Source organism: Marmota marmota, unplaced genomic scaffold (assembly GCF_001458135.2).
Source record: "Marmota marmota marmota unplaced genomic scaffold, marMar, whole genome shotgun sequence".
Classification (NCBI taxonomy): Eukaryota; Metazoa; Chordata; class Mammalia; order Rodentia; family Sciuridae; genus Marmota; species Marmota marmota.
The window spans coordinates 34,943,105-34,954,789 of record NW_026000082.1 but is presented as its reverse complement, the minus strand read 5'-3'; the positions used below and the strand labels follow the sequence as shown (position 1 = coordinate 34,954,789).

At 41.6% G+C, this 11,685-nt stretch overlaps 1 long non-coding RNA gene across 1 annotated transcript in view; it reads right to left on the bottom strand.

Moving 5' to 3' along the window:
• Window positions 1-7,098: 7,098 nt before the first annotated feature.
• LOC125620461 overlaps window positions 7,099-11,685 on the bottom strand; it is a 6,055-nt gene continuing 1,468 nt past the window's right edge. The window contains exons 2-3 of the long non-coding RNA XR_007352153.1: window positions 9,767-9,883; window positions 7,099-8,194 (exon numbers count right to left, since the gene is read on the bottom strand). This is a non-coding gene — a long non-coding RNA (uncharacterized LOC125620461). The remainder of the gene's footprint in view (window positions 8,195-9,766; window positions 9,884-11,685) is intronic.

The following is an 11,685-nucleotide window of genomic DNA, read 5'->3' as shown; positions in this document are numbered from 1 at the left end:
GATACAACATCTTTGTTTGTATGTGGTGCTGAGGATCGAACCCGGGTCGCACGCATGCCAGGCGAGTGCGCTACCGCTTGAGCCACATCCCCAGCCCTATCCTACACTATTGATTCTAAATTTTTCTTTGAAAGTTAAACTTGGTTAATATAAGTACATCTGAGTAAATGTGACACTGTTGTTACTAGCTTCTTTGTGTATTAGATGTATTTATGTCCTCCAAGAATACAAGTCTTAAAATATAAAGCTTAGGAGACCACTTTACCAAGCTAGTCTTCTCCAAACTAAGGTTGTCTGTAGCAATAGTTTATTTTCTTTCTTTCTTTTTTTTTTATATAATGTTAGGCAGAAATATGGCTTTATTTTAATTTTTTATACCTTTATTTTATTTATTTATCTTCATGTGGTGGTTAGGATGGAACCCAGGGCCTCGCACGTGCTAGATGAGCACTGTACCACTGAGCCACAACCCCAGCCCTGTAATAGTTTCTTTCAGACATATAAAAATAACAAATTTAGCTGGGCACAGCGGCCCACCCCTGAAATCTCAGCAGCTTGGGAGGCTGAGAGAGAAAGATCGTGAGTTCAAAGCCAGCCTCAGCAATAGCCAGGTGCTTAGCAACTCAGAAAAACCCTGTCTCTATTTTTTTTTTTTAATATTTATTTTTTAGTTTTCGGCAGATACAAGATCTTTGTTTGTATGTGGTGCTGAGGATCGAACCCGGGCCGCACGCATGCCAGGCGAACGCGCTACCGCTTGAGCCACATCCCCAGCCCAAAAACCCTGTCTCTAAATAAAAGGGCTGGGGATGTGGCTCAGTGGTTAAGCATTCCTGGGTTCAATCCCCCCCAAAATTAGTTAGAAATATCATTTTGATGTTTAGTAACTGGATAAAAATAACCTATCTTCACCAGGAGCAAAGGCATATGCCTATAATCTCAGCAACTCAAGAGACTAAAGCAGGAAAATCACAAGTTTAAAGCCAGCCTCAGCAACTTAGTGAGGCCCTAAGCAACTTAGTAAGAGTCTGTCTCAAAATAAAAGACAAAAAAGGCCAGGGCTGGGAGTAGTAGTGCACACCTGTAATCCCAGCAGCTTGGGAGACTGAGGCAGAAGGATCGGGAGTTCAAAGCCAGCCTCAGCAATAGGGAGGCTGCTTAGCAATTCATTGAGACCTTGTCTCTAAATAAAATACAAAATAGGGCTGTGGATGTGGCTCATGGTAAAGTGTCCCTAGGCTCAATCTCTGGTACCCCGCCCCTCAAAAAAAGCAGTGAGGGTTTTGTTTTGTTTTTGTTTTGTCTTTATTTTGAGACAGGGACCCACTAAGTTGCTGAGAGCCTTGTTAAGTTGCTGAGTCTGGCCTCAAACTTGAGATCCTCCTGTCTCAGCCTCTTGAGCCACTTGAGTTATAGGCATGAGCCACCACACTGGCTCAATGGTTCTTTTAATGTAACTTAAGATGCACCCTTGAATCAGCCCTACCAAAAGTAAATACAGCTGGAGGCTGTAAAGGAAAAGGTTATTAGATAGGAGTGCTTGATAACTATCACAAAAGACTGTCAGAGTCACAGATTTTTATTTTGTTGTTGTTTTTGAGTCAATTTGAGACCTATGAACCTTTTTAACCTCCTACATAGGCAGACTTGATCTATGTTTCTGTGTTTTGCTGTTATGATTATGTAGCCCAGATATTTATCCCTCTGATTGGTCTAAAAGATGCAATATAGCACATAAAAGCCCTAACTAACTACCAAGAGAGCCCTAAATGACACAGTTTAAGGAATTCCTCTATTAACCCAGAAGTAATACCGAGAAAGCTAGTTTACAAAAATAAGATAGCATTAGATATCTTAACTACAGCTCAAGGGGATACCTGTGACATTATAAAAACAAAATGTTGTGTACACACTTCTAACAACTCTGCTGATGTTTCTAAAGCCTCAAATGGCTTCCATTCACAAACCAATACCACATTGGATTTGCCTTAAGCTTTAATGAGTTGCTGTCTTCATGTTTTTCAGAAACTGACCGATAATACTAATTGCTTTTGTGCTAATTGTTTGCAAGGAAACAATGCTTTGCTGTCTTGTTTGTTGTTGTCCTACCCATGATCTCTGCTTTATGTCCACCTCACTCAGTTGCCCACCAGCTGCCTCTATGGACCTCTGTACTCCCCTGATGCTGAATCCTTAACTTCCCATGTTTACCTGGTAGAAAATCATAAAAAAATCTAGGCTATCAAACTCCAACTGGTACTATGGCAAGGCTACAAACTGATCCCACAAATTGACCCCAACACTCCGCTTTTTGATCTTTACCAGACAGGGCAAAAGTTCTGTGAATCCCAAATAGGCAAGGACAATAGTCCATTGTCAGCCTGAAGCAGCTATAAGAAGATGAGATCTCCAGCCCCTCAACCTCCCAAAAAGAATTTGGGGATCATGTCTCTCAGGGGGAAATGTTAGGTAGGAGTTCAGGGACCACCAAGATGGCAGAAGCAAGGTTTAAGAAAAGGAAATGCCACTGAAAGACAAAACAGGGAGATGAGTCATCATGCCCCTGTTACAGTAAGTTCCATTACCAAGACAATCCTGACAGTAAGGACGCATCGCCTGTGATAACTCTGACCATGGGTTTGGTATTTTAAAGTAACTAATGAGGGAAAATTGGACAGTACTCTAATCAGGTATCATACGGGAGCCATTGGGAGCAAATGGGGTGAGGCTTCAATCAGGTCCACATGGGGAAGAGAACACCTCACAGCTCAGCATGTAAGACACTGTATGCTGGCATCAAGGCCTTGAGCCTCTCTCTTGCTTGGCCTACTCTGCTCTACCTTGTGGAGAGCTTCACCTTCAATAAATTTGTTCTTTGCCTTTTACTTCTGTGTGTCTTACTCAATTCTTTGTTTGGGATACCGAGGACCTGGACCCCAACTGGATATCCCAATGATAACACATGCTAGACATAAAAGAATCTTTTTATTGCTTATAACTGACACTTATTTACTATGAAAAAAACACAAAATTTTGCATATTGAAGAATTACATCAGTTAAATTCATAGCTGAAGTTTTTCCTGTGAATGAGAAGGAATGGATCCTGAAACTTGGAATGGGAATGTCTGATTTGACTTGGACAATTCCATTTATGTCTGTGCTTCCCTTGCTGGAGGAAGCATCTTGTCTGCTTGTGTCTAAGTAGACCAGCCTACCCTTGCTTGAAAACTGTAATCTCCTTTTCTGGGGCAGAAAATATGCCTTGCAAATATCTCCTTAAGATCTACCTGGGTCATCCTTTGTTGCCACTAGACCTATATATAAGTAGGGTCAAATCTCAGCATTCTCCAAGGGGGCAAATACAAAATTTGACTCATAAGGAAGTAACTTACACACTAACATAGTTGGAAGTTTTCACTGACTTCATAGCCATTATAGTGTTGCAGCACATAGCATTACTGTATGTGCTTGTAGTGATGTTGGTGTAAACAAAGCTACTGCATTTCCAATTGTATAAAGTACAGTGCAAGCTGGGTGTGGGGTCGCATGTCTCTAATCCCAGCGACTCAGGAGGCTGAGGTAGGAGGATTTTAAGTTCAAAGCCATTCTCAGCAATTTAGCAAGACCCTGTCTCAAAATAAAAACTAAGAAGGGGGCTGGAGCGGGAGCTCAGTGCCAGTCTTGAAAGAGGAGCTGGGTCTTCCATGACTTCTTGTTGCTCCTGTAGTACACTGGCAGTTTGTGTTTATTGATAGGCTTGAAAGCCCTGGGGCTCTCACTTGCCAAACAGTTTCAATGTTGCAATGACTGAAACATTTCCCTCAAACAAGACTACTATCCTGTCCTTGAAATCCTTGAAACTGGGCTTAACCACTGGGCTACATCCCTAGCCCTTCTTTGTGTGTGTGTGTGTGTGTGTATGCTTTTTTTAATTGTAGATGGACAGCATGCCTTTATTTCTTTAGTTTTTTATGTGGTGCTAAGGATCAAACCCAGTGCCTCACACATGCCAGGCGAGTGGTCTACCACTGAGCTACAGCCCCAGCCCAAACAATACCTCTTTGATTCACCAAATGGGTCAAGGTGTTATAGCAACTTTTAAGGCCTATAACCCAAAGAGGATCTTTGCCCAGGCTACTGCTGCAACTGAAGAAGACATTGAGCAGATACTGATGCAATTCTGGAAGGATTACAACATCTATGACTGAATCAAGAAAGTTTCTTATTTTGGGGGTGATGTTACCAAGGACTGGCATCTGGAAGAAGACACTCAAGAGACTCATCTGTGATCTCAAAGGATTTTCCAAGAATGGGGAGGCTGTAAAAATCAACAAGGCTGTGGTTGAGATGACAAATAACACACACACTCTCTCTCTCTTTCTCTCTCTCTCTGTGTGTGTGTGTGTGTATATATATATATTAGTTGTCAATGGATCTTTATTTATTTATTTATTTATATGAGAATTGAACCCAGTGCCTCAAACATGCTAGGCAAGTGGCTCTACCACTGAGCCACAACTCCAGCTCTGATGACAAACAACTTTAACCTAGGTGTGAATGAAAATGAAGATGACATTGAGGATCTCCTAGAGTTTTTTTTTTTTTTTTTTGTACCAGAGATTGAACCCAGGGGTGCTTAGCTGAGCAACATCTCCAGCCATATATATATACATATTATATATTAGAGACAGGGTCTTGTTAAGTTGCTTAGGTCCTGGCTAAATTAGTGAAGCTGACTTATGAAGTCGTAATCCTCCTGCCTCAGCCTCCAGAGCTGCTGGGATTACTGGCGCGCACCACTGTGCCAGTGTAGAGGTGGTTCTTGAGGAATTGATTAAGGAGGCATTTTTGCAACTGCACACTTAGCATAGCTGATGAAGAGTTAAGGGAAAAGAAAACTGTAGGAGATGATAAAGACCAAGAACCTGGGCTGGAGATGTAGCTCAATGGAAGAACACTTGCCTAGCATGTGTGAGACCCTGGGTTTGATTCCCAGTCACTGCAAAAAACAAATACCCAACAACAAAATAACTACTTAAGAAGACCCCTATCAAGAGTATTCACAGTGAAGGACTTAGTTGAGGTATTTTAATCCTTCCTTCCTTCCTTCCTTCCTTATCTTTCTTTCTTGCTAGGCGTTAAACTCAAGACCTGGAGTGGGCTAGGCAAATGGTCTGCCACTGATCTATACTCCCATCTCCCTTGTGGAAGCTTTTGCAGACTTCATCAAGCTCCTTAAAAAGTTTAAAAACATGACTGGGCACGGTGGTGCTTACCTGTAATCCTAGTGATTTGGGAGGCGAGGCAAGAAGATCAAAGGTTCAAAGCCAGCCTCAGCAACTTAGTGAGATCTTGTCTCAAAATAAAAAGGGCTGGGGATGTCACTCAATGGAAGAGTGTCCCTGGGTTCCATCTCCAATATGGGGTCATGGCCAGGGGATGAGAAATGTTCATGGTATTATCTGTTTATATCAAATTTATGATCAAGGAAAGAAGCAACCATCTGGACATATTTATGAAGAGCAATACCTCTTCAAGAAGAGCCTTAGGTCCTTCTGGAGATATTCCAGAATCATAGTAGATGACAATTCCATGCAAGTTATTGCCCCTGAATACCTTCCAGTGGGACAAGAGGTGGAGATTGAAGGCAGGAATATTAATTATTCTCACCCTGAATAGACCTAGGCTAATGAATATGTTAGTGTCCTGCTTTTTAATGGAAAAATTTAAAAAGTAAAGAAATGAAAAATTGAAAAAACTTATAGAATAAGGACATAAAGAAAACTTTTTGTACAACTGCCTCATATGTATATTTGTTTGGTTCTGGGAATTGAAGTGAGGGGCACTTAGCCACTGAGCCACATCCCCACCACCCCGCTTTTTTTTAAACTTTATTTATTTTTATGTGGTACTGAGGATTGAACCCAGAGCCTCACCTGTGCAAGGCAAGCTCTCTGAGCCACATCCCCAACTCCTTTTATTTTATTTAGAGACAGGATTTTGCTAAATTGCTTAGGACCTCATAAGTTGCTGAGGCTGGCTTTGACCTTGTGATCCTTTTGCCTCCCAAACCATTGGGATTACAGGTATGTGCCACCGCACCTGGCTATGTATTTGTTTTAAATGAAGTGTTATTGCTAAAGAGTCAAAAAAGTTAAAGAAAAATTAAAAGTATGTAAAGTTTTAAAAAGCTAAGATTAATTTACTATTGAATAAAGAAAATGTTTTTAATAAATTTAGTGTAGACTGCCAGGCGATCACTCAGTCAGTGACTCACCCACAACCCACAACTTCCAGGCCTCCATACTCCACTGATGATAAGTACCCTGTATAAGTGTACCACTTTTTATCTTTTATGCAGAATTTTTCTATGTTTAGACACACAAGTACTTAACACTTACCTACAGCCTTCAGTACAGTAACATGCTATACAGGTTTGTGGCCTAGAAGTGATAAGTTAATAACCTAGATATGTAGTAGGCTAATCCATTTGTTTGTATGAGTGCAGGTACCCTATGATGTTCACACAATGGCAAAATCACTCAAAGATAAATTTCTCAGAATGTGTCCCCAACATTAAGCAATGCATGACTGAATTTAGCAACTAATGTGGTTGACTGATCTGTTGAGTAAGGACCATTATGATAGGAAGGGCCAAGTGGATTCCCCTCTCTATGAGGACAGCAAACCAGAAGTAAACTGCATACTAATGTGTTATGGGTTGAATTGTGCCCCCTACCCAAAATTCATATGTTGAAGCTCCAACATATGAAGCACCTTCAATAGGCCTTAAAGGGGATAGTCAAGGTTAAATGAGATAATAAGCATGGGACCCTAATTCAATAGGCCTGATACTTTTATAAGAAGAGGAAGAAACATCTGGAGTGTGTGTATAGAAGACAAGGCCATGTGAGGACACAGTGAGAAGTGTGCAAGCCAGACAGATACCTCTTCAGAAACCAAACCTGCTGGCACCTTGACCTTGGACTTCTGGTCTCCAAAACTGAGAAGCTGACTCATACATTAGGGAAGTTGCAGATAGTAGTGTCAGATCAGAAATGAAATAGCCAGGTACAGTGGTGCACGCGTGTTATCCCCACTGCTCAAGAGGCTGAGCAAGAGGAGTGCAATTTTAGTCAGCTTTAGCAAATTAGTGAGACCCTGTCTCAAAATAAAAAATATTGGAATTGTAGCTCAGTGATAAAACATCTCTAGGTTCCCTGCATGGATGGTCTGTAGACAAGGCAACTGGATTATGGAGAATGACTATGAATTATCATAAATTTAATCAGATAATGCCTCCAATTACGGCTGCTGTTTCAGGTGCAGTAGTTCTCCTGGCATCTGGATTCAGCTATTGACCTGGCAATTGATGTTTTCCTCTGTATAATTTGTAAGAAACACAAGAAGTTTGCTTTTACCTAGCAGGGCCTGAAGTACACCTTCACAGTGTATCAAGACTAAATAAAGTCTTCTGTTCCCTGTCATAAAGTAAGAGAGAGAGAGAGAGAGAGAGAGAGAGAGAGAGAACACACTGGGGGTCAAACCCAATAACACAGACTAGTCAATCCTTGTACATGCTAGACAAGTGCTCTAACACTGAGCTACACTCCCAGCCTCTAGTCCACAGAGATCTTGATCATTTTGGTCTTGTACATAATATCACTCCATTGAGGACATTTTGCTGCTTGGGTATGACAAACTGGAATTAGCAATGACTTAAAGACACTTTAGTAAAACATGAGAAATAAAGAGTTGGAAAACAAACACCATAAAAATTCATAGGGCTATGACTTCAGAGTAGTGTCTGGTGGTCCAACATGCTAAAAGCCCAGCTATAGTACAAGCAGCTCTCCACTTGGACCTTACAAATCAGGAGATTCAATGACATTCAGGCTTTGTCAAACAGGGATGTTACATGGAGTCACCAATAGGTGAATCACAACACAGACTTCTAGGACCTTGAAGTAAATCCACACCATTTTCTCCAAATTACCATTCTCTTCGTGCTTCTGGGCTCTGGTACAGGCTGAAGGCCTAATCACAGGATATCAAGTAGCCATAAGACCTGAGTGTCCAATCAGGAGTTAGTTGATATATCTCGTCCACTAAGCCATGAGTGAGGTTGGGCGTCCACAGCAGTCATCTCTCTTCAGTTGAAAATGGTATATAGGAAATAAGCCTCAGGCACATCTGGAAGAGGGAGGCATGAGTTAGTTGAATGAACAGGTAATTTTCCTTTGACCCCACCTCCCACTGTACTGCCTCTTCCTGGGGAGTTCCTTATGACTACAGCCTGGTTTACAGATGGCTCTGCACCATATGTTGGCACCACATGAAAGTAGATGGCTGACACATCACAGCTCCACTCAGGGGTGGCCCTGAAGGACAGTGGTGAACTCCCATTGAAGATCCAGATCCTTCAGAAAAGAAGATTTGGATCCCCCTGCTAGGTACAGAACTCTAAAACAGCTGAGATCCCAGCAGAAGGCAAAGGAAATATAAAAAGAAGATTAGAAAAACAAAGCTATAAATATCAACCATGGCCTTGTGACCAATTTCAGAAATAAGAACTGTTAAAGCAATGCATATTTTCTTCCATTTGTTATGTGGTATATATGATTACAACTTATAAATACTATAATAATAATTATAAGTGTAATTATAATTTATAATTACATATATAAATAAATTATCTATATACTTTTTCTTCTTTTTCTTCCTATTATTTTATACAAATTTTCTTCAAATTCTGATACAACTTAGTTTTTAGATAACATAATTTTCAGGAAGAAACGTGACTGGTTTTGAGGAATTATTTACACAGCCCAGATATAGATACAGTGATTATTAGGATTTGCATCTCTTTGTTTTGGGGAGTGGTTGAGAACATATTTGTACAAAATATAATTGCAGCTTGTTAAGTAGAAAAATAGAGTTGTCTTGTTGTATGGAAGTTTAAAACTAGAGACAAGTGCATATGGATACTGAGTAGCCACAGAGGCGGACTGTGTCTGATATTAAATTATTGTCTGTCGGGCTGGGGATGTGGCTCAAGTGGTAGCACGCTAGCCTGGCATGCGTGCGGCCCGGGTTCGATCCTCAGCACCACATACAAAACAAAGATATTGTGTCCGCCGAAAAACTGAAAAATAAATATTAAAAAAAAATTCTAAAAAATAAATAAATAAATTATTGTCTGTCTGCTCCAAACCAGCCTGTCTATACTTGGTTTTGAAAGCCTGGAGCTGGGACTCTGCAAACTACATTTCTCCTTTACCAACTGATCTGTGTTTGGTTTTGCCTGTTGGGAGCACTAGGGAAAGACTACACAGCTCTCTCTTTCAACAAATATTTTGTTATAGCATCACAGAACTCTCCAGCCATCCAGCCTATTAGATTTGTTTCCATGTATCCCATTGGATCATTAATGCTGTGCTATCTATTTTTGCTTTTATTATACCAGCATTTCATTCCTGGTACCAAATTTTGTACTCATAAGGGTCAGCTAGCTGGGTAGGGTAATCCCAGCAACTCAGGAGTCTGTGGCAGGAGAATCACAAGTTTGACATCAACGTGGGCAACTTGGTAAGACTCTGTCTCAAAATTAAAAAAAAAAAAACTAATAAGGGCTAGTGGTATAGCTGTGGTAAAGCACCCCTGGGTTCAATCCTAGTACCACAAAAACGGGGGTTAGCTAATTGTTATAGCAAACAGCTTCCCAAATTCAGTGGCTTATACAACAAAAGTCTATTTTTTGCTTACCTCAGAGTTCAATAGTCATGTAGGGAGAGCTCTGCTCTCCACAATTATGCAGAACCCAGGTTCTTTTCATCTTGTGGTTCCACCCTCTTCTAGGTTCTTGGAGTCTTTCCCATTCTACTAGCAGAAGGGAAGGAAGGCAAGAATCAGCACACGGAAGTTTTATGGGCCAGGCTGGGAGTAGAACCTACCACCTCCAGAATTCTGTCACATGGCCACACCTATTGGTGACAGTGGCTGGGAACTGTGGGTATTGATGAGAAGTAGTAGTTTTTAATTATAACAAATGGGTCACTGGTAACATTCAAGGTAGAAATTTTTGAGGAGTGATGTAGACAGAGACCATATTGTAAAAAGTTCAGAAATGACAAAAAAAGTGGCAGCTATTTTTTTTTTCTTTACTCTTTTTCTTTTCTTTTTTTTTTTTGTTCTGGGGATTAAACTCAGTGCAGTGCCTTGTGCATTCTAGACAAGGAGTCTACCACTGAATTATACCACCAGACCCACATCCTTAAGTTGAGAGGAAAGAACGGATAAAAACAGACATTTGAGATAGGAGGGAAACTAAAAATCAAGTAGGATCTCTTTGGCTTCTGTAAAATGACAAGGAACAAGAAAAGCTTTAGGGTTGTAAGAGGACCCAGTTGAGGTGGGACAATGGGAAACTGCTGTAATACAACAAGTTAGTTTTGTGACTTTGTTTAACAGCCAAAGAGTGGAAGGAGAGGAAACTTAGACAAACTTACACTTCAAGGTGGGACTCATCAAATCCAGAGCCTTTGGCACCAAGGACGTGGCAGGGCAGCCTTTGGCATAGGTACCAATTAGTAATCCTTGAGGTCACTGTTGGCTTCCTACCTGTCCCCATGTGTATTCTGCCTTCCTTTCTTAGTCCCCAGCTCTCTCTCTCTCTCTCTCTTTTTTTTTTAGCTGTTGATAGACCTTTATTTTATTTATTTATATGCAGTGCTGAGAATCAAACCCAATGCCTTACACATGCCAGGCAAGTGCACTACTGCTGAGCCCCAGCCCCAGCCCCCCACCAGCTCTCTCTTCTCTTATTTTTCCTCAGGTTTTATTTATTTTTTAAAATATTTTTTTTTCTTTTCTGAGAGAGAGAGAGAGAGAGAGAGAGAGAGAGAGAGAGAGAGAGAGAATTTTAATATTTATTTTTTAGTTCTCTGCGGACACAACATCTTTGTTTGTATATGGTGCTGAAGATCAAACCCGGGCCCCACGCATGCCAGGTGAGCGCGCTACCGCTTGAGCCACATCCCCAGCCCTCCTCTAGGTTTTAGAGTAACTCCAGAATGATGGACACTGCACTGGGTTGCACCTGGATTGGAACCCTGTGAGACTCCAAGCAAAGGATTTAGCTCTACTGTTTCTGGGTTCCTGACCTGGGATCCATGAGAAATAGGTGTGTTTTTTAACTTTGTGGTAATTTGTTCCGTAGCAATAGAACACGAATATATCCAGAATTCCTGAAAAAAACAAACAAAAACAAACAAAGCCACGGAGGCCCTCAGGCATGACCCCTGCATTACGGGCTGGGCTATACCTAGGAACCTCTGGTCTGGGCCCAGGACAGCTGGGTGAGGGAGACCAGAAGGTGGGCCCTTTGGGCATTTGAACTTTGGATGTGTCCCCGACTCCCAAAGATGCCTGCCTCCAGAATGCCTTCCAGTCAGTCCTCAGGGATGTGCAAAGCCTGGCCCGGGAATTATAAATTGGGCCACCACCTGAATCTCGGCTCTTGGCACAGTGCCTGGCACACAGTGGGCTCCTAATAAACGGTTTGCTTGCAAAAGAGAAAGCGCCCTTGAGAGCGCATCTGCTGATGGCTCCTGGTGTAGAACTGCAGGGGGGGGAGCGGCGCAGGGGGCGCAGGGACTCGCTGGGGTCCTGCTGTGGGCCGAGGC